Source organism: Trichechus manatus, unplaced genomic scaffold (genome assembly GCF_000243295.1).
Source record: "Trichechus manatus latirostris isolate Lorelei unplaced genomic scaffold, TriManLat1.0 scaffold00144, whole genome shotgun sequence".
Lineage (NCBI taxonomy): Eukaryota > Metazoa > Chordata > Mammalia > Sirenia > Trichechidae > Trichechus > Trichechus manatus.
In genome coordinates, this window is record NW_004444080.1 from 2,133,769 (window position 1) to 2,140,098 (window position 6,330).

Here is a 6,330-nt window from a genome sequence, read left to right on the forward strand (position 1 = left end):
TTTAAGACTACTTTCACTCGGTTTACTGGCAGGTGTTTAAACTGCGAACAATGTTGGTTAATTAGGTTGCACTGACATCTGCTGGTAAGATAGTAAATTCTATTAAAAAAAGTTTATAAATTTAAATGGAATCATATAGCTTAATTTAATCCTTGAAACTCCTATTTGCATTCTGAGTTTGACAAATTAGGGGTTATGCCATGTAGTTTCTGATTCATTGCTCAATTTGATTCATGTGGTTTGTTAGCTTGTTGCAACTCTCTGGGCTCTTCATAATGGTCAGAGGCATCCTTTAAACAGAAATTTTGTTAAGGAGTAAAATACCTTTTAAATCATGACGTCTTCCGGCCAGTCTTTACCATTGAGTGATGGCATCATCATGTTCTTCTCCATCTTCTCCTCTTGTTGCCTCTTCCTTCTCCTCCTCCTCTTCTTCATCATCAGCAATGTCTTTTGATTCTAAAACATTACAACAGTAGCAATGCCTTTTAAGCTAGTATTCACACTGAAAAAGTGCTCTTGGGAGATAGGCTTAGGGAGAAGGCAGCAAGCTTCAAACAGAGCTAAACTCCAGAGCATTACTTTTCCTTGTCAGGAAGTATAACATGGCCCCTTTGAAATCTACTAATTTAACATCTGATTTAAGGTCATTGAATTTTACAAACCGAAAGAAATCTACTAATCATTTATTTCACTGCTCTCTTTTGTACACCTGGAAACTGAAACACAGATAAATTGAAATAACTCAGAAAACTTGCTGATACTAGAAAAAAGTTTCTGATTATCCCATTCCAGTGTTCTTTGCTATATAAATTGTCTTCACTAGCTGTATATTGTTTAAACCAAAAATATTTGAACACACATATGCACAGATAAACACGAATATTTGAGAATTTATATTTAACTTACTTCAATTGAACTCTCCCTACTTTCTCTGACTAGAGATGTGTGCTACTCTAACACTTTGCCACAGATTAGCTCCACTTACAATATATTATGTAATACTGCTCTGTAGCACTTCAGAACTATATCCTTATTAATATTTACTTCCCAGAAAATGAAGCTCTATTGTCTATTTCTTCAGATATGAAAATAGAAAGAGGAATGTAGATCAGAAAGAGAGAGAGAGAAGAATAAACCTTATACCAGGGAAATTTCTAGTTTTTTTGATAAGAGTTGCAGTCAGAATCATGCTCCACATGTTTTATCAGTAATATAAGCACTTTCTCCCATTAGCTTTCGGTTCTAAGAGGCACTTTTATACAGGATAAGATGTAAGAAAAACAATTCGCATTTTGATGAAATGTGTGCTATATAAATAAGTTACCAATCAAATATTCTATAATATAATATCAAAACCATTTTTTCTCAACCTCTGCACTATTGACACTTTGGATTGGATATTTCTCTGTTGTAGGGGCTGCTCTGTGCAATGTAGGATGTTTAGCAGCATCCCTGACCTCTACCCACTAAATGTCAGCAGCATGCCCCCAGTTTTGACAACCAAAGACGTCTCCAGAGATTGCCAAATGTCCCCTGGGGAGCAAAATCAGCGCAGGTTAAGACCCACTGCTGTAAAGTAAGCTACTTTCTTTAGATTTTTTTTTTTTTAAACAAAAACTACTTAAAACACTCTAATCATGAATTTGACTATTTTATTTTCAAATAAAAGAAATACTGATATATGAAAAGAGAAAGAACCCCAAGAGTCATCTCTAGGCCAGATAAATACTTCATTTAAATGAAGCTTGAGCTAAAATGGGTTCCTTAAATTGTTTTCAGTACTTGCGTATTTATTCCCACTCCTTTTTATGCTGTAGGAGTCCTGGTGGTACAGTGGCTAAGAGTTGGCCTGCTCACCAAAAGGTCAGCAGTTTGAATCACCAGCCACTCCTTGGGAACAGTATGGGGCAGTTCTACCCTGTCCCATAGGGTTGCTATGAGTCAGAATTGACTCGACAGCAATGAGTTTGCTTTTTTGGGGGGGGGGTTTATGCTCTAAAGTATAATTTTGATGCAGCTACTAATTCACAACCAAGTTTCTTTACCCCTTGCCAAGCTGCTCTTCCCTTATCTGAAATTCTTTGTTTCCTCACACTACAAGGTTTTTTCTGCACTTTATGTCCTTTGGCAAAAGGAATCTGTGAAAAGTTTAGGGTAGGTATTTTCATTCCCATTCTGGAGATAAGGAAATTAAGTAGAGCATGTCTCTATCAAATGTTCTTTCCATTTCATGACCTGTAGGTATATTTTCAAAAATACTAGGACTTTATATCGATACAGGTCTTCATGGAGGGAGAAAGGGAATAAAGGAGGGGAAAGGGGAAAGGTAGGTGAAAGAGGTGAGTCTACTTTTAACATTTTCCCCTAAAAGTTGGGAGAACCCAAAAGGAACAATAAAAACTAGTTTATGAAATGACATGGGGTAGAGGATGATAAGTTCTCACCATTGAAGCTGCTATAGCATCCAGTTAGATTTAGGCACCTCCATATTTCCCCCGTACCACGAAGTCAAGGAGGTGGATTGACACAGCAGCTGCAACAATGGGCTCAAGCATAAAAGGATTGTGAGGATGGCTCAGGACTGCGCAGTGTTTCCTTCTATTGTACACAGGGTCGCTATGAGTTGGAACTTACTGAACGGCACCTAACAACCACCATGAACTTATCCTCCACACCCCTTCCCTTCTTATTTCCCACCCTTCCCCACCTGGTGCACTCACACCGGAATACACACACTTATCCACTCCTGACCTTGGGGTCAAAGTCCTAGTCATCTTCCCAAGGGAACAAGAGTGAGCTTATTCGTCACTTCCAAATAGCTTACTTTTGAGACCAGAAAAGGGTCAGAATTCATTGTCTATGCTCTGGGCCTTAGGGTAAGAGCTCCTAGAAGCACTTCAAAAGCTTCCTGAAGCTTACACTCCCCTTAAATCTTATATTTTAGAATTGATTGCCTGCCTTTTTAGCATCCAGAGCCCTTCCAAATAAGCATCTTGAGCCCTTCCGGATTTTACAGCACTTGAGCATTTTGCACACGGAAAAGAAATGACAAAAATTTTTAAATAACATGCTATGTTGGGAAGACTGATGGGAAACAGGTGCTCTCAGATGTGATATTAATAGTGTAGCTATGGCAACACTTCTGAAGGCATTTTAGCAATATGATCAAAACGCCTAAAAATGCACATACCACTAGATAGATCCATGTATTGAACTTTTTGGACTTGATATTAAATAATTATTGATATGCTCAAAGTTGTCTGTTCAAAGGAAGGACATTTTTCCAAGTGTTGTTGTAATACTAAGAAATTATTATTAAACAGAAAGTTAAAATGATAATGATTAATTATGTAAGTTGTGGTTTATCCATACAATGAAATACCAAATAAATTATACTATGAAAATATATGCCTGGAAGAGTCTGGAGAAATGCACATAAAAATGTTTAGCAGTTGTTAATAGGGTGGTGGCTTTTAATTTCTTCATACTGTTCTGAATATCCCAAAATTGCTAGAATGAATATATACTGCTTTAAGAAGAAAACAAGGTATTTGAAGTCTAGAAAATATACTGGCATTCTGTTGCTTTAGATGAAAACTGCCATGGTTCCTTGTTCACTGTTAAGAAGAAACAATTTCTCAAGTATCTCACCTTGTAGGTGCAGGGGCCGTTGTACTATCAAGGTGGCTAAGCTGTAAGATTAACATTGCCCTTATTATCAATGGCATTATCACTCCAACAGCTTCCATTTATTGAGCATTTAAAATGGGCCAGGCGTTGTAATGTATTTATACAAGTTATCTCCTTTATTCCTTAAAACAAACCCCTAGGTATATATTATTTTCATTTTGCAGAGAACTGAGGCTCTCAATGGTTACATAAACACGAGGTCTAGCAAAGATTTGAGCCCAAGTACCTGAGGTAGAAATGTGCACCCTTAGCCACTATGCTACATTGCTTCTCTTATGCAGTTTTAAGCCTCAGCATCTCCTCTATGATCATTTGGAGCCAAAAATAAGGGGCACCTTAATTTTAGTAGGATTTGCACCACAATGCAAGAGTCATTATAACAGGCTGAATTTCACCTTGGCTCCATATTTGCTCCACAACAACTAATTTATGTGATACTTAAGACAAGTTTAAGAACACAAGATGGGAAATAAAATCCAGGAATATTTTCCCACTGGGAATATAGCTAACACCTTTACCTTATTTGGGCAATATATTAAAATACTTAGAAATCTGTTAACCTAACAGCGACAAAAACATTAGTCTGCTTAATTAACATAGACAGAACACTGAATGGTAAAAGTTTATTTATCTGCTGGTGGCCCAAGAGGCACCAAAAAAAAAAAAAAAATCACTACCAAGGTTGGACAAAGTAGATAATAGTATAGATTTTTTTCTAAATTTTATTTTGTTGTTGTTGTTGAGAATATACACAGCAAAACATAAACCAATTCAAGTTTCTACGTGTACAATTGACATTGGTTACATTCTTTGAGTCTTGCAACCATTCTCACCTTCCTTTTCTGAGTCGTTCCTACCTCGTTAATATAAACTCACTGCCCCCTAAGATTCCTATCTAATCTTTTGAGTTGCTGTTGTCAGTTTGATACCATATAGTTCTCAAAAGTACATAACGGTCAAGGCAGACCTTTTTTTTTTTACCGGTTAAGCTAAACTATTGCTCACTTTTCTGATTGACTTCAAAGTCATCTGCAGAATAGAGACCAACTGTTGTGCCCTGGATGGCCACTTGCAAGCTTTTAAGACCCCAGGCACTATGCAACGAACTAGGAGGTAGAACAGATGCACTAAACACGTTATTAGGCCAATTAACTGGGATGTCCCATGAAACCAGGAACCTAAACCTCCAAACCAAGGAACCAAATCCCATGAGGTGTTTGGTTGTACACAAGCAGGCTCAGCAGTTTTTGTTGTTGTTGCTGTAAATATATCACAAAACTTTTGCCAATTCAACTTTCTACAGGTGTACAACTTATTGACAGCAATTAAAATAATTGGCTGTGCAACCCTATCCTTAATCAATGTGATTTTTCCATCACTGTTAACCTCTTTTTTCCCCCTCCCTCCAGCCCATGGTAACCACTAATAAACTTTGGTCTCTATACATTTGCCTTTTCTTGTCTTTTTATATAAGTAAGGTCATACAATATGTCCTTTTGTGATTGGCTTATTTCACTCAGCATAATGTCTTCAAGCTCCATCCATACTGTAGCATGTATTAAGACTTCATTTCTCCAACTGGCTGAGTAGTATTCCATTGTATTTACATACGACATTTTGTTTATGCATTTATCTGTTGATGGGCATTTAGGTTGTTTCCATCTTTTGGCTATTGTTAATAGTGCTGTACTGAACATTGGTATACAAGTCTCTAAGTCTCTGCTTTCAAGCCTTTTGGGTATATACCTAGGAGTGGAATTGCTGGGTCATATGAACAGTATAGATTTTTAGTGAGTTCCGAGTTCTACTGGTTTTCTCTGACTGCATTAAGACACATACACAGCCCCATGAAAAGAAACGAAATATACTGAACTCACAGCATGGAGACCTCATTGTTGGAATATTAGCCATGATTATTTTAAAGTTTTCACAGCTTTGCAATGTACTGTGAGAATATACCGATATTTCATAAAGAGGAGGGAAAGAAGGTGGTTTATGTAAGTGTTCCTTGCCACCAGTAGGAAACAAGGCTAAACAGAAGACACTGGAACATAGTCCCTCTAATTCACATAACAGAGTGGGCAACCTTAACAATGAACTGATGCAGATGCCCTATAGAACTCCTCTGCTATGACTCAGTTTTAATTTTTTCCTACATCTATGAAATAAAAATTTCATCATGATGAACAGTACCTTGGATCCTTTTTGGGTGGGAAAAAAAAAAGAACAACAATGAAGTTGAGAATGCAAGAGATTGACTTTGTGTGCAATACACACAATCTCTCTAGTATCCAAGAGATAGTCTATGCTCTAATAATAAGTATCTTTTGATACTAAGGGTTTTAACTTGTGTCAGTTCCTACTTAATCATTCTTTCAGAAGACTTATTTTATACATGTTTCTTAGACAATACATACTTTATATAAAATGTAAGAGTTAATGTACATTCCCAAGGTCAGACTCAGGGACAAAATGCATTACCTGAACCTAGTAACATATTTACTCCTTTAGCTGCATATAAGAAACATAGGCTGCATTTTTGTGATCCATGCAGTAATATTTTCAGAAAATCAAGCAAACAACTAGACATACTGCAGGTTACTAAATTTAACCTTCCGAGTCACAGCAGATTTATCA